We start from the raw sequence: 27,801 nt of genomic DNA, 5'->3' as shown, positions 1-27,801 counted from the left end.
AATTTTTGGATTGCCTCTTCTATTTCCTTGAAGAATGAGGGTGGAATTTTGATAGGTATTGCGTTGAATTTGTAGATAGCCTTGGGCAGTATTGCCATTTTCACGATGTTAATCTTTCCAATCCAGGAGCATGGGAGGTTTTGCCATTTTTTAAGTTCTGTGTTGATTTCCTTTTTCAAGATTTTAAAGTTTTCATCATAGAGGTCCTTCACTTCTTTAGTTAAGTTAATTCCTAGGTATTTTATTTTTTGTGAGGCTATTACAAATGGAGTTGCTTTCCTAATTTCAGCCACACTTTTCTCATTGTTGGCATACAGAAAAGCCATTGATTTTTGGGGGTTAATTTTATAACCTGCTACTTTGCCAAAGTTTTGAATCAGCTTGAGTAATTTGGGAGTGGAGTCTATGGGATTCTTTAAATACAAGATCATGTCATCTGCAAAGAGGGAGAGTTTTATTTCTTCTTTCCCTATTTGGATCCCCTTTATGTCTGCATCTTGTCTTATTGCTGTAGCTAGGCATTCTAATACTAGATTGAAGAGAAGTGGAGAGAGTGGGCATCCTTGTCTTGTTCCTGAGTTAAGAGGAAATGGCTTTAGTTTTTCACCATTGAGTATAATGCTGGCTGTAGGTTTGTCATATACAGCCTTTATTGTATTGAGGAATGTTCCATGGATTCCTAATTTTTCCAAAACCTTCATCATAAAGGGGTGTTGGATCTTGTCAAATGCTTTTTCTGCGTCTATTGAGATAACCATGTGGTTCTTATTCTTGCTCCTGTTGATGTGATGAATAATATTAATTGATTTGCGTATATTGAACCAGCTTTGCATCCCTGAAATGAATCCTGTTTGATCGTGGTGTATGATTTTTTGGATGAATTGTTGAAGTCGATTGGCCAAAATTTTGTTGAGAAGTTTCGCATCAATGTTCATCAAAGAAATGGGTCTATAGTTCTCTTTCTTTGATGAGTCCCTACCTGGTTTTGGGATGAGGGTTATGATGGCTTCATAGAATGTGTTCGGTAGTGAGCTTTCTCTTTCAATTTCATTGAAGAGTTGGAGGAGAATTGGTGTGAGCTCTGCTTTGAAGGCCTTGTAAAATTCCGCTGTAAAACCATCTGGTCCTGGACTTTTCTTAGCTGGGAGGTCTCTTATTGCTGTTTCTATTTCAATGCTTGATATGGGCCTGTTAAGATAGTTTACCTCATCTTGGTTTAGTTTTGGCATGTCAATATTTGCTAGGAAGAGGTCCATTTCTGTCAAGTTCTCAAACTTATTAGCATAAAGTTTTGAGAAGTATTCCCTTATAATGTTCTGAATCTTGCTTGTTTCCGTGGTGATGTTTCCATTCTCATCTCTGAGTTTATTAATTTGGGTGTGTTCTCTTCTTTTTCTGATAAGATTTGCTAAGGGTCTGTCAATTTTGTTAAGTTTTTCGAAGAACCAACTCTTTGTTTTGTTGATTCTTTCTATAGTTTTTTTGGATTCTAATTCATTTAATTCTGATTTAATTTTGATTATTTCTTTCCGTCTACTGGATTGGGGTTTATCTTGCTGCTCTTTTTCAAGGAGGTTTAGATGTGTCATTAAATTGTTAGTTTCAGATCTCTCCAATTTGTTGATGTAGGAGCTCAGAGCTATAAACTTGCCTCTGAGTACTGCCTTTGCTGTGTCCCAGAGGAGCTGGTATTTTGTGTGTTCATTTTTGTTGAATAGCATGAACATTTGAATTTCCTTTCTAATCTCTTCCATGACCCACTCATGATTCAGCAGTGTGTTGTTCAGCCTCCATGTGATACCGGACTTTCTTTGGTGGCTTTTGGTGTTGAGTTCTAACTTTATTCCCTTGTGGTCAGAGAGAATGCAAGGTATAACTTCAATGTTTCTGAATTTAGACAAGTTTGCTTTGTGGCCTAAAATGTGGTCTATTTTAGAAAACGTTCCATGTGCTGCTGAGAAAAACGTGTATTCTGATGCTGCTGGGTGAAATGTTCGGTAAATGTCTGTTAAGTCTAGTTGATCTATGCAGCTGTTTAGATCTGCGGTTTCTCTGTTGAGTTTTTGCCGAGTTGATCTATCTAGTGGGGAGAGTGGTGTGTTAAAATCCCCAACGATTAATGTCTTTGGATCTATATGGGATTTGAGGGAAAGTAGTGTTTCTTTGATAAATTTGGGTGCTCCATTGTTTGGCGAATAGATATTTAGAATTGTAATATCCTCCTGAAGGAGAGATCCTTTAATTAGTATGTAGCGACCTTCTTTATCTCTTTTCATGAATTTTAATTTGAAGTCTATTTTATCTGATATTAGGATTGCAACTCCCACCTGTTTATGCGGTCCGTTTGCTTGGTAGATTTTGTTCCAGCCTTTAACATTGAAAATGTGTTTGTTTTTATGGGCAAGATGTGACTCCTGCAGGCAGCAGATAGAAGGGTCTTGTTTTTTAATCCAACTAGACAGTCTATGTCGCTTAATTGGAGAGTTCAGTCCGTTAACATTAAGAGATAGAACTGAGAGGTATTTGGGAGTTCCTGCCATGTTATCTACCTTCTTGGGGGCTGCGAAAACTGGGTTCTTCCTATGGTTCTTGGATTCTCAGTTTGGGTGCAGTTTCTTGGCCTTTATTGCGGTCTTGTTGGTTTTCTATGTGTAGGACATCTTTAAGAATCTTTTGTAGGGCTGGTTTGGTGGAGATGTATTGTTTCAATTTTTCTTTGCTATGGAAGGTTTTTATTTGGCCTTCAGTTATGAAGGAGAGTTTAGCTGGGTACAGTATTCTTGGTTGATAGTTGTTTGTTTTTAGGGCATGGCATATATCATTCCAGGCTCTTCTTGCTTTGATTGTCTCTGCTGAGAAATCTGAGGTGATTCTAATTGGTTTCCCTTTATAAGTGATTACCCTTTTCTCCCTGACAGCTTTAAGGATCTTTTCCTTGTTCTGAGTTGATCCTGTGTGGATTATAATGTGACGGTGGGATGTCCTATTCTGGTCTGGTCTTTTTGTTGTTCTAAAGGCTTCTTGTATCTGGACAGGCCTATCTTTTTGCATGTTTGGGAAGTTCTCTGCTAGGATCCTGTTAAACAGATTTCCTAGACCATTAACTTCTGTTTCTAGGTGTTCCTCTACACCCATTATCCTTAGATTAGGCCTTCTGATGGTGTCTTCCAGGTGTTGGATAGATCTATCATATTTCTTGGACTTGTCTTGGATGGTTGTATGTTCTTTCTCTATAATATCTAGGCTGTCTTCAATCCCTGAGATTCGATCTTCTGCATGGTCTAACCTGCTGTCAAGACTCTCTACTTTGTTTTTTATCTCTTTTCCTTCTAGTTGGTCAGCTTTGATGGCTTCAAGTTCTTTGTTGAAGCTCTGTTTTAGGTCTTGTATGAATTTCTTTACTTCCTTAATTTGGTGTTCAGTGTTTGTCCTCAAATCACTTAGTTGATTGGTTATGGTTTCTTTGGGCTCCCATTCCTTCTGTTGGGTTCCATTCAGCATTCCCTTTGTGGTCTCCCTGACTTCCTTCAGCTCTTTGTTAATGGATTCCATGAATGCCTTTAGTGATCTTTGTGTGTTCTCTACCTGGTCTCTCAATTCCTGTATTACTCTTTGATTAGCTTCCTCCCATTCGTGGGATTCCTGCAGATCTCTTTGAGTGTTCTCAGCCTGCTCGCGCCATTCCTCCCTTTCTCTTTGAGTATTCTCAAGTTGTTCACGCAAATCCTGTATCAGTTTTTGAGTAGCTTCCTCACGCTTATGATATTCCTGTATAAACTTCTGGGATGCCTCCTCTCTCTCCCTATCACGCTCATACAGAGTCCTTTGTACGTTGTCAAACTTTTCATTTATCATGTTTGCCACCAGTGTTTGTAGAGCTGTTTGGGAACTCTCCTCTGGATTATTCATTATCTGTTCTAACCCCTGATTATCAGGATTGGGAATTGAGATACCCGAATTTGCCATTTTTCTTGTGTTTTTCCGGCTTACTCTGCCCATTTGAGATGAAGATAGCACCAGTTTTGTGCTAGAACACTATCTTAAGGCAACCATCAACCAAAGTTTGCATTTGTACAGTCAATAGTCTACAGATACAATCTAGTTCAACAGATACATCTATTCGACATCAAACAACTATATGTTAAAGAACTTCGAACCGCAGAGAAGAATTTGGAAAGCCAGAAATTATTAGGGTTAGGAAGAGATGTGGGTAAAAAATAGGAATAGATTGGTGTGGGGAGGCACAGGGAGAGTTAACTATGTCCTAATCACAATGCAGGAAATAGGTTGGGTAGGATGTAAGTAGAGAGAGAGAGAAAAAGAATAAGGGAAAGGGGAATGAAAAGAGACCAGAAAAAAAATAGAAACGTAAAAATTAATGTTATTTTAGAGATTAAAAGACCATCTATTTATAGAGGAATATGAATATGTTGAGAGAAAGGGAGGGACATAGAGGAGATGAGAAAAACTTTAAAAAAATGCTTAAAATATTGTATAGGTATAAAGTACTGCTATTAGTGAATTTAAGTCTCAGAGGTTTTGAATTGAGTAATAAGTTTGTGGATTAAGTGTGTACACAATGGGGGATAGGGTCTACTGGTTAACTACGGGTTTATCTGAGGATGTGCAGGACAAGAGTTAAGTCACATAAAGATGAACAAAGAGGAAAAGATGGAAAGGATAGGAAAGTGAGAAGAAAAGATCAGAAGTTCAGTAGAGCTAGAAAAAAAAACAAAAAGATAATTAAGAATGAAAGAAAAAGAGAAAGAAGACAAGAAAAGAAAAGAAAACACACATTCACGTATTCCTAAAATAAAAATTATAAGAGGAGAAAAAAAAAAAGTTAATGGAAAACAATTATTTTTTCAGAAGAGGCAAAAATTAAAGATTAATAAAAGTTTTAGAAAAGCAAAAAAAAATTTTTATATATATATAAGGTAACAAAAAACGAAAAAAAACAAAACAAGAAAAAGAAAAAAAGAAAAGAAGAAGAAGAAAAAAAAAGTTCTTTGATTTTTTTTTTTTTTTTTTTTTTGGGAGGGGTGGGAAGTGTCCTGTATCTCCCTTTTGTCTGTAACCAGAGTCTGGTTGGAGTCTCTGGTCAGCTTGAGGTCCTGTGGCTTGATTGGTTTCTTAAGTCAGTTTGTTGGAACAGGCAGGAAAATGCTCTGCTTTACCCAAGATTTTGAGATCCCCCTCCCAGGTTAGTTTACTGGGAGGGTGATCTGCTTTGAGAATCACAAAAGAGGGGGATGCAGTGATGAGGCTAGGTTCTGGGTAGAGTTGAGGCCTTTCAATGAACAGTAGCTTTTCCCTGGGGCTATTTTGTGAAAAAAAACTCACAGCACCCAGCCTGGAGCCATTCTCAGGGTTTCTGTTTTTCAATTGATTGTGGTGGCTGCTAGAGGGAGGGGCAGCCTCTGGCTCTGGCCACCCAGCGAGGAGAGCCACTCCAGTGGCTGGTGCCTGAGCTGGGCGACCCCTCCCTGGATGGAACTGAGTCTGTGAGGTCACCTCGCCGCCAAGTTCCTGTGACCTGCCAAATGACTAGCTCTATTCCAAGGCCTGAGCTGGAGCTAGCCGCTCCTCCGAGCTTTGTCGGTATCCAAGATGGAGATCACCGGTGCTGGGGGGGAGGGGTGGCCTTCCCTCCTCTGCTCCCAGAGGAGTGAGGAAGTGGGGCTTCTACTCACGCGGAGTCTTGGATCTCGGGTTGTCTCTGGTCTGCCAAGTGCAGGATGAAGTTGTCCGCTCCTTGTCGGTTCTTGCTGGTGTTGAGTAGAATCCGCTCGTCCGCTGCGTCTGGCTCCTTCGTCCCGGACTGCGCCTCAGGTATGCCTCCGCGGCGGTGGTCGCCGCTGCGACCCTGCCGCCGCAGCGGCAGCTGCTCAGATGTGTCTGCTTGGCTTCCCCTCTCTTGACTAACTCTCTGTCCTGTGATGGCACACTTGGTGTGATTCTCTGGCTTGGGACTGTTCACTGGAACTCTGAAACTGTTTTCTATGCAAGAGCTTGTTCAGATTCCAGCTTCTCCTCCGCCATCTTCCCGGAACTCTCTCTCAGTTACGTTTCTTAAACATCAAAATGCCAGTCCATTCTTTGTGTCCATACAAAATATTTTCACAATCCAAATAACAGCAATATCTTACTGTAAAAATTCCGTGGAATTTTTCCAATTGAATTGCCTGACTTTGATGTCAAAATGTATTTGAGTTGTTTGTGTACATCTATAATGATTTCTGCAGAGTTTGTGATTTTTTAATCAGAAATAATTTGATCTTATCTGTTGAAATGAGTGGTACAGAAGCTAAAGATATTTCTGGTTCTTGACTGAAAAAAGTACATTTTAAAATATTCTATATTCTGTGTTTGCATAATATCCATAATCTATTTAATTCTTTCCTAGATATACTTTGAATTCAACATTGTTTTATAATATTTTATTTATTAATAAATGTGTCCTTTCAGATTGCATTTCATATAGAAAATTTAAGATTATATTTTCTAGGTTCTTTCATTTTTTTGGTCCAGTCATGGGCCTGAACTCTGGGCCTCTGAACTCTGAACGCTGACCCTCAGCTCTTCAGCTCAAGGCTAGCGCTTTACCACTTGAGCCACAGAGCTACTTCTGACTTTTTTCTTTTTGCGTATATGGTGCTGAGATATCGAACCCAGGGCCTCAAGCATGCAAGGCAAGCGCTCTACCACTGAGCCACCTTCCCAGCCCCTTTTTCTAGGTTCTTATAGTAGTTTGTTTCTTTGGGATAAAATGATAATGTTAACTAATTTCAAAAGTTTTGTGAAGTTCTATGTAAAGGCCTTTCTAAGGTGAAGATTTAATACACTGATGTCAAACTAACGTTTAATTCTAACACTTGCATATATTGTTACACTTGTAATTTTGTAATTAACCTTTTAATAACTGTTTTTAATTTCTGCAACTGAACAATGAAAAATATGGAATACTTCACAAATTTTCATATTATCCTTGTGCAAGTGTTATGTTAATCTCTGTATTGTTGTAATTTGGGTATACGTGCTGCTGAAGCATGTAGTATCCTCTAAATTTAAGTAGTTAATGATGCAATCTTTATACAGGCTTATATCCTTGGGTGCCTATTTGTAGCAAGGAAACCTTATTGTTCCTAACAATACTATTGATCTTATTTCCCTAAAATAATGTGTATAGTGGAAAAAAAATTATATTGTTCGGTCGATTGCTCACATTTGCGTTTTTTGTCAATGACAATTTTAAGGCTTTTTCATTTTAGATTTGATCATACTTTGAAGCACTTATAGCTAGGTCCTAAGGTGATGGGTTTTTCAAGTTCTTATTTATGTAACTGAGTTAGTTTTGTGGAGCTAATAATTTCAACGTAAGCCTTGCTTAAGAGCTACTTCTAAACTTCTTCAGCTTAAATTTTCCAAATGAGGTCTTACTGGCACAAATTTCTACCTGACCCTTTATCCTTCTTCCATGTAGGAACAGACCAACCAGAATATCCTACCCTGACAGCATAGATTGTCTTACTGGAACAAAACTAATCTTAGTTACAAGGGATCATAGAGAGATGAACAGTTCAGCAGAACTGTTCAGACTAGAAGGTATTTTTTCAAAATTTAAGTGTCTATTATACCTACCATTTCAAAAGTAACTAACGCCAAGGTGAAAAAAATTCGTCATATGCATGATTTCCTAATGTCTGGACTGTCTACCTTCCAACCAGGCAGGAACTTACACTACTGCCTTTCTATCACCAAATATTTCCATAGCTCCAGGAGAAGTCCATGTTTCTCCTCATTATTAAGCCTTAAATTGGTAATGTTTTAATCACAGTATTTCCTCTTGCCTCCAGGCTGTAAATCTACAAATGCTAAAGATTTAGGTCTAACTCTACCTATCGCTGAGGTACAGATAATGCAATAATACTTTAAAACAGAGTTGTCTTTGATACCCTAACCACAACAGAACAATGCAAAACATGTGCCCTTTTTATTATATTATATATAGTTATATATTTTATATTTATATGTGCTGATTTCATATTTCACACAGTGAAACTTAGTAGAATTAATTGATAATTTGACAAATAAATTGATAATTATTTATTCCAATAAAGAGAATTAGAATACAAATAATTAGGTTTAGAATACAAACTAGAATATAAAAAGTATCAATGTAATGTCTTCACTATAAACTTGTGATACCTTCTAAGTGTTCTTGTTCTTCTGAATTCACATGGTAAAAAAAAAAATGTTGATTTCCTCTAAAGTATAAGGAATTTTACTCTGCTGCTCTGTTTATTGTTTCAACTCGCTTGTTCCAAACTGTTTTTTCTCCATATTTCTGAAGCATACCTATTGATTATACCCAAATTTTTCTGATATTATGTATACAAGATATTATCTTCTGCAAGATGTATGGGTCCTAGGATCCCATGTCCCAGTTACCCGCATCATCATATAACAGGGTCAAGACTTCTCAACTAGGCCCAGGCAACATGCCAACAGAAATAATTGAAGAGCCATGTCAATTTCTCATTTCCAATAATATTTCAGGGCCCCAATTCCTTGAGAAGCAGGAATTAGCAGTAAGCAATAGTGAAATGCAAGTCAACTTAATATGAAGGATGAGACCACAAAATCTATGAGAAAGTACTGCAATTCAAACTTTCGGTTTACAGATGACTAGCCCATAGGAGTGAACAAGATCACAAAGTGTCACAAGACTATTTTTAATACCCCTTCCCTAATGATTAATGAACGATTTCAGTCCTCCATAAGTGGGCCTGAAAAATAGCTCCTGGAAGGATAGATCCACAATTGGTCTATAAAGGTCAGGAAAACTTGACTTAGAGGTCAAATGTAATTCAGAAAAAAATTAATTGAGAATATCCTTAGTGTTTGATAACACTGTGATATGTACAAGTTGCCATGTCGAAAACAAACTTTACAACTTGTGTGCGGGAGAGGGAAGGGGAGATTGGGTCGGGGCGCAGGGGGAGGATGCTAAAGGATGAGAAGTGGAAACAAAGGAGGAGGCTACAATGCTTGATAAGAAATGTACTCATTATCTTCCCCACGTAATTGTAACCCCTCTGTACAGTATTTTCACAATAAAAAAAATACACTGGTACTTCAGTAAAACTTGGTTCTGTGGTATAAAAATGTTGTCATTCTCAAAATATTTAATCTCCTGAAAGTGTATTCTTTTTCAAATAATCTATGAAAAATCAAATTCGCAAACCAGGTACTAGTGGCTCACGCATGTAATCCTAAATACTCAGGAGGCTGAGATTTGAGGATCATGGTTCAAAGCCAGCCCAGGCAGGAAAGTCCGTTAAACTATCTCCAATAAACCACTCGAATATCAGAAGTGGCACTGTGGCTCAAGTGATAGAGTGCTTGCCTTGAGCTGAAGAACACAGGGACAGTGCCCAAGCCCAGAGTTCAAGCCCCACGAACTACCAAAAAAAAAAATCACATTCGCCAAAATAACATTTGACAAATAAATGATACTTAGTGGCAATAGAGTTACAATAGAGGTACAATAGAGTTGATTTACTTACCCAGCACTAATGCCAATCAGGTTCAACCATTCATTAAACTGTAGAAATAGTAACCACCCACCATTTGTTTTATTCATTAGGTGCCTTTCAAATTTGTTAAATGTATCAGCCTCCCATATTTCAAACCCAAACGTTAGCTAATAAAGTAAATTTCATCATTTAATAAGGTACATTTTAAAAAGTCACAAATAGTTGCCTTATCATATGTTATTTTATGTTTTTCCTATCTGTCTAACATAGTAAATCTTGAATATGGGTACTCGTCAGAGATGTGACAAACATAAAATCTGTCTTCTATTTCTATCATATTCCTCTATAATAGTAAATTTTAATTTTCTTTTTTTCAAAACTTAAATGTACTACAAAATATTATCCCATGTAAAATAAAATAATCACACACCCTTGTACAAAGCCATTTATAAAAATTGGTTGTTTGGAATACATTCTAAACCATTTTTAAACTTTCTTGTTGACTAACGATTAATCTTCTAAATGGATGAGAATTAAATCATGTCTAGGTACTTCACGCCTCCAGTCTTGCAAATTATTATTGCAGATGAATGAATTATGGAAATATAAGCTGACATAAGTTCAAGTATATGCAGGATTGAAACTCCATGGAATGTATATAAACCTTTCAAACTATCAACAGAGAGTTTAACAGAATGACTATCAGGAAGTTGAAGCTAGAGAGGAATAATTGTAAATACATAGAATGAATGAAAAATGGAACAAGGGGCAAGCACAGCTAGAATATCAATGTACACAAGTGATAAGGAAGTGGTAAATCTGAAATACATCTTGGAGAAGGAGTTGGTTGACTATGATAGAAGGAGTGAAATCTGATCCGGGAGCATTGGACAATTAGATGGACATATTTAATTGTAACACACTTGCACAACCTTTTGAAATTCAGTTAAAAAACACACAAAAATTATAACCAAAGAGCAATCTCTAGAGAGTATGAATATGACCTCTCAAAATTTTAAGCAGTTAATGAAGGGCAGTATTAAGAAAAGCAAACAAAACTATTAAAAGAGGGCAGTTTAGGGTAGGGGAGAAATTTGAACAGATTTAAATAGATTGTCTCATTGTTATAAATCACCTATATCTGCTGCAAATGTTATCTTCCTTCTGCGAGTTCTCTCTGAACTGGATCCTCCACTCCTGAGCCACACTTGATAGCTTGTGAAGATAGAATGCAAGAGAAAAGATCAAGAACCCATTTCTCCGCTGGAAAGAAAACAATTCTCTATGTTTTCTTTCATCTCTCTTCACTACTCTTTCTTCATACTTTTAAGTCAATTAATTTTGAATTATATATTTCCTTCTTTATTCTGGAAAAGTAATTGGTGAAAGTAATTCACTAAATATTATTTGCAATTTTTTTTATCATGCTGTTTACTTGTTCAAGGGAGTCCATTAAACTTCACCCCTGCATTTGGTTGCCATAAGAACCCAACATTGATGTTAATCAGGACAAACTGTAATGTAAAACTTTGTCTCCAAAAAAACCAGTCCAAGAAACTGTGATCACAAATGTTTGGATATCCGTTTTTCTTTTTTTCTTTTGCCTTGAAAGTCTTCTTGTGTCGGGCTGGGAAGGTGGCTCAGTGGTGGAGTGCTTGCCTTGCATGCTTGCTGCCCCGAGTTCGATTTCTCAGCACCATATAAGCAAAAAGAAAAAAACCAGAAGTGGCATTGTGGCTCAAGTGGTAGGAGCACTAGGTTTGAGCTGAAGAGCTGAGGGACAACGCCCAAGCCCAGAGTTCAAGTCCCACGACCAGACCCAAAAAAAAAAAAAAAGAAAGAAAGTCTTCTTGTGTCTAAAGTGCCCACAAACATAAGTACTCCAACACTTTTTGGTTCAATCACGTCTAACCTCAAAGATATCCTTTGCTAATAAGATGCTTAGAGGAAACCACAGAATACTCCACTTTTATCTTCTCTCTTAAGACTCTCCTTAGATACCATATCAGAAACAGTGAAGTTATTCTTTGCAAAATTATTTCAATAGATTATTTTTCTCTTAGTCTTGCATTTGGTCAACAAGATATATGGAAGAGAATAAAGTTAAAGCACCCATACCTTGGATGACAGTGTCTGTTACAAAGGACAATGCTTCTATGTCCTATTTCTATGTCCTCCTCTTAGCTCTTGCCTGATTTCCGATTAATCACAGCTTCTTGGCTCCAAGTCTAGTGAAGGTGAAGGACTCTAAGACCTCCCCCACTGCTACATCTTCATGGTTTCTCCTTTAAAACTCTTTTAAGTTGCCTCCATTGGATATGGGATTTATTTTCATGTCTTCATTCAATCAGTTCTGCATTGTAGTGAGCCAAATCTGCTCTGTAAAATCACTTTAGATAGCAAAAATATTACAATCTATATCAAAAAGTTTTGGCCTCCCTCCACTGTTGAAGCCAATTTGCTTAGCTAGGGCTTCTAAGAACACTCTTTTCTTACTTTTTCCATGTGGTCAATTCTTTTCTGATCCCAAAACTTTTTGGCTTATGTAATAAGAGAAGTATTCACTATCTCATTTTAATAAGGATTTATATTTGTGAGCCACTTAGAAATGTGAAATCACTGGTTTGAAGTATCCAATCAGAATTTTTTTCTGTGTTTCAATGATTCACGTGCAAAGAAATTGTGGAAAGTATTACAAACAAAAAGTGTAAACCCAATAGCTTTTTTCATTGTGGAGGGCACTTTCTCCCTAAATATTTTGACCCAAATTATCTTTTTCAGAGGATTACTGTTTGGTAATTAAAGGTCAATTCACAAATTTTGATGTCTTTTTTTTTTTTTTAAGAAATTTGAATTAAATTGCACTATAACCTTGTTTCACACAGTGAGAGAATATTTCCTGGGTAAGGACAGTTTTCAAGGAAAGCTACAGGATTTACAGCAAGGTTTCTGAGGTTTGTTTGTTTAGTGTGAAAATGAGCCATCTTCACTCACATTGCTCCCTTTCCACTAAGTCTCCATGGATTTCTTTGCATGAAAGCCTATTTTCCCAGGCAATTTTAAATTTTCTTAATAGGCTACGTTGTTTAAAAGTTTGAACAATTAAAATTTATGTGTCATATTTTTAAAACTCTTTTGAAATTCCTTTATCAAAACCGCAAATTCACCAATCCTAATTCCACCTTTACCATCAAAAACAGTTAACATGTTGTTTTCACGATATAGTGTCCATGCAACTATTATTTTCCAGTGGCTTCGTTATGCATATATATGACCATATAAGCTGATGTTGAACAAAATGAACTCCAAGATATGGAATCAGAGAATTTTATTTGCGGTTGTTGTTTTTTATGTATTATGTGATTTCTATTTTCTTTGTTTTTTCCCCTTTGGTTTATCCTTTGCTGTATTTGATTTTCGTACCCTGTGTATTGTGTATACATTTACCTTAATTAGGGAAGGGAAGAGGAACATCACAATGGTGACACAAATGACAAAGGTCAAACCAATGCATTAGCAATACTCACAAGACAATATGTTGGAAATATACATTACAACTTGTGAGGGGGTACGTAGGTGAAGGAAAACTGTGAGAAAAGTGAGGGAGGGGGTAACAAGTTTGAAAAGTTATGTATTCACTACCTTACAATCACTGTAACCCGACTGTACATCACTTTGACAATAAAATTATATTTAAAAAATAAGCTGCATAAAATAAAATTTCACTGTATTGGTATAGTTAACATTATTCTTTATATAGTAAAATTAAAAAAATCAATACTATTTGGCATCTAATTTAATTACCCTTTCTTTATCAGAAGGTCGTCAACTTGAATGTTATCCAACTAGACAATATTTTCACAATATATTTGCATATTTTGGAAAAAAATAAATTTAGCACTTCACACACATAAAACCAAAAACAATTTACTTCTATGGAAACCCATAACTTTTAAAATTAAATAAGTTGTGAGGACAGAATATATGTGTTCTTCAAAATTCCTATGACTAATAACTACTCATTTTCAGATTCTGAACATTCCATACCTGAGAGATTCAAAACAGTACTTGTTTTCATGTTATATAATTCTGCCATGGATGCAGATTCCAATGGGGTGTTACACATTGAGAAGTCAACAGAAAAATAGCCACATTCTTGTAGAGGATAAAACTATGAAGCATCTGTAATAATTCTTCAAGAGTAAGCAATCCCAAGCTTTATGCCATAAAGTCATCCTAGCCCAACAGTTTCCAACTTGTAAGGTGCACCTTAAAATTCCCTTATTTCACATCATGAATAGCTTATCTGTACTGTGAAAAAATACTGCACCTCTGGTATTGTGATGCCTTCCTTGTTCTGCAAAGAACACCACAATAAACTCAGTTGCATCAATTTTCCCCCAGTGGTATTCTTGAGATCAGAACTCTTGCAAATATCATTTATATTTATACTTTTAACTATCATAGATATTCAGGATACTAAGATCAGAAGATTATGGTTCAAAGGCCATCCAGGCAGGAAGGTCCCTTAGAATCTTATCTCCAATAAACTTCTCAGAAAAAGCCAGACACAAGTGGCACTGAGGTTGAAGTGGTAGGGCAGGAGCCTTGAGCTCAGAGACACTGTCAAGGCCCAGAGTTAAAGTCCTAGGTCAAACCAATAAAACAAAAACAAAAATTGGGCTGGGAAGGTGGCTCAGTGGTAGAGCAATTGCCTTGCATGCATGAGGCCCTGGGTTCGATTCCTCAGCACCACATAAGCAAAAAGAAATAAAGCCGGAAGGGACGCTGTGGCTTAAGTGGTAGAGTGCTAGCCTTGAGCTGGAGAGCTGAGGGACAGCATCCAGGCCCAGAGTTCAGGCCTCACGACCTGACCCCCCCCCCAAAAAAAAAACTAAAAATTAACCCAAATCTAGCATTTTTCTCATTGTATACAGAGGCACATAATTAAGGAAATTGCTTCCAGTGTAACATATAAGTAGAAGAAAGAAGATGTCACACAATTATTCTCTTCATACCATGTTATACCAAACCCTCAAAAAGTGTTTTTTTTATTTATAAATTAATATCATCCATTCGTTGGCAATTCTGTCTAGATTATTCACATTATCATTTTATACATGAACTGTTGGAATGATCTATTAACTAAGTTCTAATTATAACTCTCTTGAAAGAATATTCTAGGCAAATTGAATGCCAGAATCATTTGTGAATTTGTCAGTTAAAACCTCTACTTAAAAAGAATTTTGTAGTATCCAATAGAATATGGAATTACAAAAAGAAACAATTTATTTTGAATCTAAATTCTAATTTTGCAAGGTCCACAAAGTCCTACATTAGACGAACTGTGCTATTTCTCCGGGCTTAAGTTTTGTAAAACTTCATCATTTCTTTGGCATCCAACAGAATGACGCTTACTTACTTTTTCAAATTTTGGATGGGAATCATGAGCTATTTTGCATCTAAGAATATTCTGTAATGAAGAGAGGTTTAAAACACAACTGAGGATTATATATTAGTTGCATTTCAACTGGAAACTTCACTTCTCAAAACATAATGACAAAATTAGCCCAAACTTCCAACTGTGTATTTCTTTCTTGTAATTTGGTTTGTTTTATTGAGACAAAATTATACTACCTGGTCCAAGGAAGGTATCACTATGTAATTCCACTCTCTAATCTCCGGTCTTAGTCTGAGTGCTAGAATTCCAGGCTTGTATCACATTGCCCTGCCATAGATTGTTGGTTTATTTAATCTAGAAACACACTAGCAATTCTGAACTTCTCTGATGATCTTATCCATTGACTGCTCAGATTGTTTATGTACAGTTTTGAAAGATGTTCTAACATTTGACACAGGATATGAACATTTTCAGATGCACCTGCAGGGGTCTCTGATTCATTCCTCCATGGATCTGATCCCTTTAATAATGAATTCTTGACTTTCTTACTATCTCTGGTCCCTACCTATATAATAGTCTCAAACTTTTTTGAAGAAAGTTCACTAGAGGACTTTTTAATATTAAAATTTATCACTTGATTCTAGTATTACTCAGGACTTATTTTCTATTGCTTTGTAACTTTTCTACATATTCGGAGAGTTGTTTCATTTGTGTATTCGTGGGTGCACATATAAGTGCCTCTGTGTGTATGCGTATGTTTGTATGTATGTATGCAAAAGCCTCAAGCTCTTATTCAACAATCTTGCTCATGAGTGGTATTCCATCACTTGAACTGTTCTTCCAATGCAGATTTGGCTGTTAATTATAGATACTGTCTCAAAGATTGTTCTGCCCAGGCTGGATGCAAACTGAACTTCCCAGACTCCTTTACATTCTTAAGTTTTATTTTTCCAAGAGTATCAACTTTTAAACTACAAACATTTTTGTGAGTGTTAAGTCTAACCTGTAGCCCAGATTTTTAACTCAAGAATTCATATAAAGGTAGATGAACATACACATTACATATGCTGAATGTACACTGTTAGAAATGTGATCTTAAGCTGGGTGGCGGTGAGATCTGAGGATTGAGGTTCAAAGACAGTAGGAAAGTCCCAGAGACTCTTTTGTCTAATTAACTACAAGAAAACTGGAAGTGGCACTGTGGCTCAAGTGGTAGAGCACTAGCCTGGAGCTGAATAGCAGAGGGACAGCGCCCAGGGTTCAAATGCCATGACCAAAAACAACAACAACAACAATATATGTATATATATATATGTATATACATATACATATATATATATATAAAGGAAATAAAAAGAAATATGATCTTTGCCTCCAGGTTCATTGCTAGTATAATCCCTGCTCTTTCAAGATGGATGTTTTTTCCAGTTAAGTCCATTCTCTTATATCTGAATTGCATGGAACCAGAATCATACTTCTATTCTACTTTTTACAAATTTGCACAATTGGAAGTGTGATTTAGAAAGGGAGTGGCCTCATACTTCATATTCCCACTTGGGGAAACTTAAAGTCATATTTGGACTTTTTGTTGGCCATGGGACTGGAACCCAGAGGTTCACGCATGGTAAGCAATCACCGTACCATGAAGCCACATTCCCAGAGCTCTAAATGACTTTCTTAAGATGGTATTATATTTTCATTCCATAACTATGTATCATAATTTTGGCCAGTTGCTAGAAAAGGACATAGAAAACAATATTAAGTTCAATAAGGCTGGATGGACAATGAGTAACTGTCACGGTCTAGCCAGGGCACAGAGGGGCTTACCTCATAGGGCTGGTTCAACAGGCTGAGTAAGACAGTTGCTGACCCACAGCCCACCTCCAGAATGAGAGGGCCACCTTGGGTTCCAGCCACATGGGGACACTGGGCCACCTATTCAGTCCCCATTCAACCAGTTCCTGAGAGAGAGACAGAGAGACAGAGAGAGAGAGAGAGAAAGAGAGAGAGAGAGAGAGAGAAAGAAAGAAAGAAAGAAAGAAAGAAAGAAAGAAAGAAAGAAAGAAAGAAAGAAAGAAAGAAAGAAAGAAAGAAAGAAAGAAAGAAAGAAAGAAAGAAAGTCAAAATTACAATTAAGCCGGGTGCCAGTGGCTCAGGACTATAATCCTTACTAAGAGGCTGAGATATGATGAACATGGTTCATAGCCAGCCCAGCCGGGAACGTCCATGAGACCCTTAATCTCCAAAGAACCACCAGAAAACTGGAAGTGGCACTGGGGCTCAAGTGGTAGAGTGCTAGTCTTGAGCTGAGAAGCTCGAAGACAGCACCCAGGCCCAGAGTTCAAGCCCCACGATTGACAAGAATTGGACTTCCCACCACAAGAAGTTTGCTGAATACCACACATTTTCCTAGGGACCATGGCAAAGAAGTCACGCTGAGCTTTCTGTCAACTGGAGGGCATGAGTTGGTCACCTGGCTTCTCCGTGCCTCATTTTCCCCAGGTACATAACTGAACACAGGGAAGGATCTCCTTCCTCATAGGAATAGGATAAGGATGAAAGAGAACCGTGTTTTGTTTCATAAACCTGTACATGTCACAGGAATAACAGGCCTCATCTGAGCCCTTTCCCAGTTATCTTACTGTCATATGCTCACAATATTGCCAAGAACCGTAACTGACAGCCGCTCCTTCTGTGCCTGGCCCTGCTCCAGAGATCCCTCTGTATTGATCCCTTGTTTCCTCACAACTGTCCCAAGATGAACCTGAGGTACAATGGTGGAGGCCCAACTCAGAGCATTATGGCTGCTGTAAACTAAGTTTGGGACAATCATCTAAACTGATGACTGAGCATGGCGCTATATGTCTACCATCCCAACTAAGGAGGACCGGGCCTCGTGGTGCACACCTGTCACAGATAGGAGGACCACGATCCAGCCCAGCCTATGCACATATTGAGTGAGTCTCTATTTCGGAAATGCCCAAGACAGAAATGCTTGGCTGCCATGGTAGAAGACCTGACTGGCAAGCGTAAGGCCTTGAGTTCAAACCCTAATACACCAAAAAGAACAAGAGTCCCGGTGGCAGAGGCTCATGTCTATAATCCTAGCTACTCAGGGGGCTGAGATATGAAGATCACAGCAAAAAATTTAAAATAGGTTTGGCCTCACCCATCAGAAGTCATAATGAGAAAACCCGGAGTCTGACTTATGCTGGTGCACTCCATACCAGCAGGGCTCACATCCTTACTAAGTGCTGGCCATGCTTTCTGTCCCCCTGGGAAGCCAACCCCTGTGGGCCCCATACTCAGGTCCTACCAAGCTCCAGCTGCCACCAACCAGGCCCAAAGGAGTAGACAGCTCCAAGGCACACAGGTCCCTTGGTCTTATAATATAATATTGCTGAGTCCCCTTCAAGTGTCTCACACTTCCAGGTCCCCAGACCTCAGACACAAAGCCCATGCATCCCCCAAATGTAGCAAGCAGAAGTTACCAAAGGACCACGCCTCCTCATTACAATCCACTTCTACACACACACACACACACACACACACACACACACACACACACACACACACACACACACACACAAATCCAGACCAGTGACAGAAGACTCGTCCATGCAGCACCTGCAATTTTCCAAATGATCACTCACCTGAGCACAGTCAGGTTATACAAGGAGGAGGATGTTATATCTCTCTCTCTCCTTCTCTCTCTCTCATGCACACACACACACACACACACACACACACACACACACACACACACACACATACACACACACACACAGAGTCTCAGAGAAGTGCCTCTCCAGAGTTGTTGGTTCCTCATCTGTGACAATGTGCAAGCTGGAGCACAGGAGTTCCCTTAGAAGAATCAGGGGTTCCCACCCAAGTGGAGCATCACTCTAATGATGCAGCACCACACACACACACACACACACACACACACACACACACAGACTCAGAGCAGTGCCTCTCCAGAGTTTGTTGGTTCCTCATCTGGGACAATGTACAAGCTAGAGCACGGGGGTTCCCTTGGAGTAATCAGGAGCTCCCACCCAAGGGGAGCACCACTCTAATGATGCAGCATACCCTGCCTATCACTTTCTCCAGGGCCAGACCCTTGACTCCCCATTCACCAAAAGCATAGGCCAGGACGCTGGGTGAAGGAGTTCTGAGACAAGTGGCTCCTCAGAGCCAGGAGAGGAAACAAGCAGGGGGTCATGGTGACCCCAGAGGGGTATCTGACATGAGGTGGGGGCGGTATTGGGGATATGGATGGGGTCCTAAAGGATACATACATGGATTTAGTCCCTACATCCAGCCTGCATGCTTCTGGTCCACATGGCAGATTCTTGGGAAGGACAAGGAGACCAGATGGACTGGGAGCACCAGCAGAAACTGGCAGAGCTGGGAAATGTGATCACTCTGTGAGAACAGTTGAGAGTTGGGGGAGGGGACAGGCTGGGTGTATGTGTATGTGTGTTTGGGGGGGGGTGTTCCTCCCAATATTTACATTCTGCCTTGACCCCCAGCACTCTCACTTCCCTAATGAGCTCTTCTGGGAGCCTCTCTTCAGGTGAAAGGGTGACCGAGCACAGAGGACAAGGGCTCACACAGCAAGAGAGACCTGCATCCAGTGCCCCCAACCCCAGAAAAAGAAAAGACCCAAGAAGGCAGGTGTGAAGGTGCTACTCCCCACCTCTGACTAAAGCCACCAGGTTCCCAACAGGAAGATGAAGGGTGCAGATAGGTGACTGTGTGGCTCCCACTGCTCCAGTCCAGGGCCTCTGTGGTGCCCCCTCCTCACCCATCCCTGCATCTCCCTGTTTCTTGGGGCACTGGCAACTAGGGATGGGGGTGGGATACACTGGTCGACACCCACTCCCACCCTTGGGGCACATTTGTGGCACAGCCCTGGCCAGACTGTAGGGCATGGGGGATCCGGAGATCCAGTCTGGAGGGGAGGATCACGTGGTTTGGGGGTCATAGGGTATGGGCCCAGGAGGAGGCCATTCACTTGTGCTGCTGGGAGAAGCTTTTGGAGGCAGCTCCGGGTGGGTTTGAGCAGCAAAGGCAGTAGCATGGCAAATACTCAGGCCTGGAGCAGAGACAGGGGGGGCTGGACCAGGTTGGGGCCACAAGCCTGCCTGTGGAGTGCCATCACCTGAGGACTCCAAGAGGTGCCATGGGTCCAAGCAAGCAGTGCTCGGTTTGAAATGCAGTGCCGTGTGGAATGCTAAAGGTGACCGGTGAGTGGGCAGGTGCATGGCAGTGCTGAGCAAGGCCTTTCCTCCTATGGCTTGAGTCTCTTGATCACCACTCAGCCACCTCTACCTTCCTCAACTGTTGGTAGTGGTGTCAACCAACAGAGGAATTCCAGTGCTATCAAGCAGCATGGAATGTGGGTGTGACCACCATTCTTATATCCCATTGGTCAGAAAGAACCATGAAAGAATGGGAGTGTGGCCGGAATCCTGTGATACAGGCAGAATGGGCAGAGTGAAGATGACAGTGGCTTCCTCAGCCCCTTTCCCAGGGAACTCTGTCTACTAATTCAGTTGGGGACAAGAGAGTGACTGGTTTTAGATTGTTGTGTATGTCTGTTTGTTGCCAGTCCTGGACCTTAAACTCAGGACCTGGGCACAGTCTGTAAGCTGCTTTTGTTCAAGACTAGCCCTCTACCATTGGAGCCACACAGCTCTACTTCTGACTTTGTTGGCATTGAAGTTGGACAGGGGTCTCAAGGACTTTCCTGCCTAGGGTGAGTTTGAACATGATCCTCCTATCACAGCCTTGTAAGTATCAAGGAGGACTGCTGAGAGCCACTGGTGCCTGCCAAATCATTGGTCTTGCTGATGTTCTGGCACAGACCTGAGTTCCCTATCCTCGGGTTTAAGTGGTGGAAGCTGGAGCCCACAGTAGGAATCCTGGTCTTGCCACCTCCAAATGGCAGGAGAACCTAAGAAACTCATTCTTATCCATAAGATTACCAATGGAATGTGATCAATGTCAAGATTGAATGAGTAGTTCTTGAATGATTCTAGGATCAAATTATACACAATTATATCCTAGGACACTGATCGATTTTAGTTAATACTTCATTAAGCATTTCAACAATCACATTAATTAAATGGAGGCAGAATGAATTACCTAAGAATTTGACCTCACATAATATAAAGATGCAGTTTTTTTCTGCCAGAATTGGAATTAGAACTCATTGTCTCGGTAACTTTGTTGCACTGTGTGGGAAGGGGAAGCTTGCCTCCTTAAAGTCAGGAAATTCAAGTCTGTTCCTTAGGCCTGAATTAGATCCCCAGCACTAAAAAACATCCTATTCATGTACATTTTAAATATATGATTAATATTCATATACATATGTTCAATCCCTATTACACTCAGTATACTTATTCTTTTTTGTCTTTTCTTGTATTGATAATTTATTTTATTGACTATTATGACACATAGAACATCGATTACATTGATTACATAGGATTATATGTCTGCATATGTATTCCACCCAGGACTTTCACAGAAAAGGAAAAAAAATGTGTCACTATCAGCTTCTTACGCCACGATTAATGGTTTGGGAGTCCTGGCATCTGAACTCATGGCCTACAAGGCCAAATTCATGAATGGGTGAGTGTCAACACGCCATCCTGGGGCAAATTGAGCTGACAGGCAGTTCCCAGGACCTGAGATCAAGCCCCAGGGGTTGACAAAATATGAACAGATTGACATGCGAATGACAGTACACTAATAAATCTATATGTTTATATAGTGCCAGAGATGTCTATACATTATTCGGTTATATAGACGACATTTCTACAAATTCTGGGGTATTTATTATGCCTCCATGTAAATAATGTTATTGTTTTCATCCTTAATGAACTATTAACTAAATCAGTGTCTTGAAATTATTGCATTCCTGTAAATAATAGTATTCTTTTAATGCTTCATAAATATTAAATAAAATCAATCAGCTTCCTCGAATCATCTTGTCTAATTTTATAGGAGAATCATTCACGTTCAACTCCTTCAACCTGACATTGAAAACATTCCTATGGGTGGGAACGAGTCTCTTAGTATCTCATGCCATTGGTAGGTGTCAGGACTGGGATTTGAAATCAGGGCCTATGTTGCCACGTGGTCCTATGGCTTCCCCGATAGTCCACCAGCCTTCAGCAATGCAAGGTAAAATATCCTTTGCAACAGTGTCATTTGGACCCAGGAGGGTCACCTCACAAAGAAAGAAAATATAAAAAGGCCATCTCCACATTGTTCCTGTGATTATTTTTTCTCTTCAAGGCCTAGGGATCTAGGATCCCAGGATCAGCTGTGGGTCCAGTGGCTGCACCCCAGCTTAGGGTGATCGAAGCTGAAGCAGAGTTGCCAGGACCCGAGTTCAAGGAACGCTCTGGGAAAAAATAAAATAAAATAAATTTAGCTCCCTGGCTTGCAATTCCCACCATTTATTCTGCCAGGTTTTGGATTTGAACTAAGGGTCTGGGTAAATCTGCAGTGGATGAAGGGGAAGCTCACCTTACTTGAAGATAAGAATTTCAGGCCTGTTCACTAGGCCTGAATTCAAGCCCCAGCCTTTGAAAACATACTGTTTATATAAAGATAGGCTTTGTACTTACCTATAGATGTTCAGTCCATACAAGTTTGGTGTGGTTGTTCCTTGTATTTATTGTTGTATTCATTTATTTACCATTGATTTTACTGAAGATGATGACACCCATTCCGTTTATTACATTAATGACATCCTATAACATAGCATCTAGATTTGTAGAAGTGTTCTCCATCATGCCTGACACCCAGGACTCTCAGAGAAAAGGAAAACAAATTTCACACTCAGCTTCTTACTCCATGATCCAATTGTTGGTAGTGCTGGAATCTGAACTCAGGGCCTAGCAGCACTAATTGGCAAATAGGTCAATGTGAACACACCATCCTGTGAGCAACTAAGAAGGAAGGCCGTTCCCAGGATATGACATTGATCCCCACGGTCGGCCACAATAGTTATAAATTCATTGTTTAAATATAGGATCTATATTTATATATATATGTGTGTGGAAAGCATCTCATGTTCGGTGTACTTCTTATTTTGTGTCTTATCCATGGAGGTATTGTGTATTTTACTGAGTATGGTAACAGATATAACAGTGTTTACATGGATGACAACCTATTTCCATGTCCATAGGGTTTCTAATGCTTTCTCCATCCTAGTTGAGACACAGGACATTCACAAGTCAGGAAAATAGCTGAATCGATTGGCTTCTCAAATCAGGATTCATATTTTCGCTGTGTTGGGATTTCAACTCAGAGCCTAGCAGACCCAATTGAGGAAAGGGTCAAGGTGACGACACAGGTCTGTGAGCAATGAAGGTGATAGGCCATTCCCAGGACCTGACATCAAGTGCCAGGGAGAGCCAGATAGTCATAAATTCATAATTTAAATATAGGATCTATATTTACATGAATGGGTGCGCAGCATCTTGCATTCAGTGCACTTCTCCTTATTTTGTTCCTAATTCATGGAGGTATTGTGTATTTTATTGGTGACAGGTATAACTGTGCTGACATGGATTACAACCTGTTCCCATGGTTATAGGGTTGCCTATGCATTCATTTTCCATCCTAGTTGAGACCCAGAACTTTCACAGGAGAGGAAAACATTTGCACAGAAAAAAAAGGTGCAAAGACTGGCTTCTCACATCAGGGTGAATTCTTGGCAGTGCTGGGATTTGAACTTGAGGCCTAGGAGGCCCAACTGGCCAATGGGTCCACGTGCACACTCCAGCCTGTGAGCCATGAAGGAGCTGGGCGGTTCCCAGAAACTGAGATGAAGCCCCAGGGAGGCCACAATAGACATCAATGCATCATTGAAACATGGGATGTATATTCACATCTGTGTGTGGACTGCATCGATCATTTAGTGTAGTTATTCTCTCTATTTTGTATGCTATTCATGGATGTAGTGCGTATTTTCTTGAGTACATGATGACAGGTATAACTGCGCTGACATGGATGACTACCAATTCCCATGGCCACAGAGTAACCCATGCATTCTCCATCCTAGCTGAGACCTGAACTTGCACAGGAAAGGAAAATATGTGCAACGATTGGCTTCTGATATCAGGATGATTCTTTTGGCAGTTTTGGGGTCTGAACTCAGGGCCTAGCAGGCCCAAGAGGTGAATGGGTCCACATGAGCACACCAGCATGTGAGCCACTAAGGAGCTAGGCCGTTCCTGGACCTGAGATTGAGCCCCCAGGTGGGGGTAGGGGGAGGGGGTACAGCAGTCATCCATTCATAAGCTGAAGATAGTATGCAAATAAGTACATATATAGAGAGAGAGTAGGAGAGATGTCCACCTGTGATGAAATTGAATCTACTGTGTGACTACCGATTTTTGGATCTTTCCTGATGCCTCCGTTTCACAACTGATGATTATTGTCATGCTTCATCAAATCTTCATTGCAAATAAGCAATACCCCATGATTCTTGCCTATCATTTCCTACTCCCATCACGCATAAACTACTGATTCAAAGATGACATCAATCACATTCCATAGCTCTTCCTAGGTCCATAAACTAATATCTCGGGATCTCCCTCCATACCATCTTAGTATGGTGGCTGAATTCAAGCCTCAGGCCTGGAAAACAAATACTTATATACATTTTAAAGATAGCACTTATAATTCCATACGGATGTTCAGTCGATATCGTGTTTAGTGTGATTATTCATTTTATTTCTTGTTTTATTCATTTATTTACCATTTATGTTATTGACTCTGATGACACCTATATCATTTATTATATTGTTTATATCCTATCACATAGCATCTAGATTTTTAGATGTGTTCTCCATCATGCCTGAAACGTAGGGCTCTCCCAGAAAAGGAAAACATGTGTCACACTCGGCTTCTTAATTCAAGATTCAATTTTCACAGTGCTAGGATATGAACTCAGGGCCTAGCAGGCCCAATTCATGAATGGGTGAGTGTGAGCCTGGCAGCATCTAGCCAATGAAACTGTCAGGTGGTTCCCAGGTGCTGAGATTGAGCCAAAACAGTGATACATGGTAAAAAGTGTCAGAGCCGACTATGTATTATTAAATGACATCTACTACTTTCCTACCAACTCTTAGGTGTTTATTATACTTCCATTGAAGGAATATTATTCTTTTCATGCTTAATAAACTATTAATTAAGATCAATCAGCATCCTAGGATTCTTGCATCCAATTTTAGACTAAACCAATACACAAACTACTCTTTCAATCAGTATCCTATGCATAGGAATGAGTCTCTTGGGATCTCCACCACTGGTAGGTGTCAGGACAGGGATTTGAACCTGGGGCTTATGTTGACAGATGGGCCTATGGCTTCCCTGATAGCCCGCCAGCCTTCAGCAATGGCAGGTCAGGTCCACTTTGCAGCTGTGTCATTCAGAACCAGTAGGAGCACCCTGCAAAGAAAAAAAATTATAAACCTCTTCAACCCTCTGCAGCTCACTACTTTTGGTGCTGTTCCAGTTTTTTTTCTTCCCGCAAGCCCTCTTGGCTTGGGATCCCAGGATTGGTTATGGGTCCAGAGGCTGCAGCCCAGCCTAGGGATATCAAAGCTTAGGCAGTGTTGCCATGATCTGAGTTCAAGACCACTGGTTGGCAAAAAAGAACAAACAAACAAACAAATAAATAAATAAATTATTTAACTAAATTAAAAAAATAAAGCTACCTGATTTGGAATTTCTGCTATTTTTATTTCCTATCCTGGGATTTGAACTCAGGTTCTTGGTAAGTCCATACCAATGTGAGGGAAGGTGCAGAGTCACCACTACCTTAGTTCAAACCACGTGCCAAGCCAAAATTAAAAAATTAAGTCATTGATCTTGGCAGGGGGAGGTAGTTTTGGAGATGGGAGGGAAGGGATAGTAGGGGGAAAACAATGGAAGAGGCAACAATGCTCAATAGGAAATGTACTCATTATTTTGCTCATATAACTGTAACCCTCTGTACATCATTTTTACAATAAACATCATACAAAAAATAAACAATGTAGTGCTCAGAGAAGCACTTTAGGGGTAAAGGAAAGATGTCTGAATAGCTATACAAAATTCTACACTGCTATTTTTTTTGAAATGTTCAGTATTGAACTGAATAAACATAACTTCTTTCATTAAAAAAATTGTCTCTGTCTTGGAAATGGGGCCAGTATTTCTGCTATTGCTGGAATTTGTTCTCACATTCCAGGTAACGCTTTTGCACCATGGGTAAAGGCAAAATTTACTGTCCTTGAGGAAAACAAATTCAGGCTAGAGTTCCCAAGGCCTGCAGTAAGGCCCTGCAATTGAAAAATATTTATGATATATACTTACATATGTATGTTTATTACATATTACGATTATTGTCATTGTTTTTTATTTATTTTATTTATTTATTCATTGTTTAATGTATTTAGTATTATTACATACATATTTATTACATTTTGTACATCTATTATAAAATTATATACAATAATTTAGGACATTGAGTCATTTTTCATTAATACCTTATTAAGTGTTGAAACATGAGACATAATTAAATGGAGGCATTTGTCACAGTCATCACATGTTTAGAGTCTGTCCCAAGCATGAGCTTTGTCTTATTCATCTTTGGACAACTTCCCACAGGGATTTCTTTAAATGATTTATACTCAGAGGCTTTTTCTTGAGGATAGGCAAGTTGAGGGATAAAATAGTAAGAGTGAAGCTGGGAATGTGGCTTATAGGTAGAGAGCTTGCTCAGCATGCATGAATGCCAGGGTTTAAATCCTCAGTGCCACATACTCAGAAAAAGCCAGAAGCTGTGGAATGGCTCAAGTGGTAGAGTGCTATTCTTGAGAAAAAAAAGCTCAGAGACAGTACCCCGGACCTACGTTCAAGCCCCAGAACTGGCAAAAACAAGAGGCCAGATGCCGGTGGCTCACACCTACAACCCTAGCTAATCAGGAGGCTGAGACCTCAAGACCACAGTTCAAAGACAGCCTAGGCAAGGAAAGCCTGTTCGACTCTTACCTCCAATGAACCACCAAAAGACCCCATGTGGAGCTGTGACTCAAGTGGTAGAGTGTTCACCTTGAGCTAAAGGGCTTAGGGATAGTGTTAGGAATAGAGTTAGGGATAGAGTTCGAGATACATACCTGGAAAAAATGTGAGGGTTAATCAAATTACTTTTCCTATTTGTTAACTATGAAAACATTTTCTGGAAAATGAATGCTGGTGTACACCAGAATTGGAATCAGAGCTCAATGTTCAAGTATTGAAGATCTATATGCTCAGGCTATCTGTCTCTAGGATTATAACCTTGTGTGCTACAGGGTTCTGAAAAGTCAAATGTTGAAAGGGTTAATATGCTCCCCAAGCCCTTTATGGTGAGCAGTTGGCTTGTATTTTCAATGTCATTACAGTTCTGAACTTAGCAGAGCAACAGAAGCTCATGCTTGACACCCTTGCTTAGGAGTCTGAGGTCTGAGGATCACAGGGTGAAGACAGCCAGGGCAGGAATGTCTATGAGGCTCTGACTTCCACTTCACCACAGACAAAGCAGAAAGGGACTCATGTGGCAGAGTGCTAGCCTTGAGCCAAAGGAGCCCAGGCAAAGAGCCTAGACCCGCAATTCAAGCCCAAAGACCTGAAAAAATTAAAAGCAAAGGACAGAAAAAGAAGGAAAAAGCCAGCAACTCCCTTTGGGTTTGATCAATCTATTTCTAGGAGCTAACAGGACAAGCACCAAAGAAGGACATGGACTAGGAGAGCAGGCTGAGTTCAATGTTCAAGTGTAGCAGATCCATCTGCCCAGCCACTCACGTGGAT

At 39.7% G+C, this 27,801-nt stretch overlaps 2 pseudogenes; one reads left to right on the top strand and one right to left on the bottom strand.

Annotated features, from left to right (window-relative positions):
- LOC122126342 overlaps positions 1-27,801 on the top strand; it is a 178,827-nt pseudogene that overhangs the window by 67,739 nt on the left and 83,287 nt on the right.
- Positions 6,952-7,051, bottom strand: LOC122126348 (annotated as a pseudogene).

The sequence above is a fragment of the Dipodomys spectabilis genome, unplaced genomic scaffold (assembly GCF_019054845.1).
Source record: "Dipodomys spectabilis isolate Male_0828 unplaced genomic scaffold, ASM1905484v1 ptg000275l, whole genome shotgun sequence".
In the NCBI taxonomy this organism is placed as follows: Eukaryota; Metazoa; Chordata; class Mammalia; order Rodentia; family Heteromyidae; genus Dipodomys; species Dipodomys spectabilis.
The sequence above is the reverse complement of the archived record's forward strand: the minus strand, read 5'-3'. Positions and strand labels throughout refer to the sequence as shown.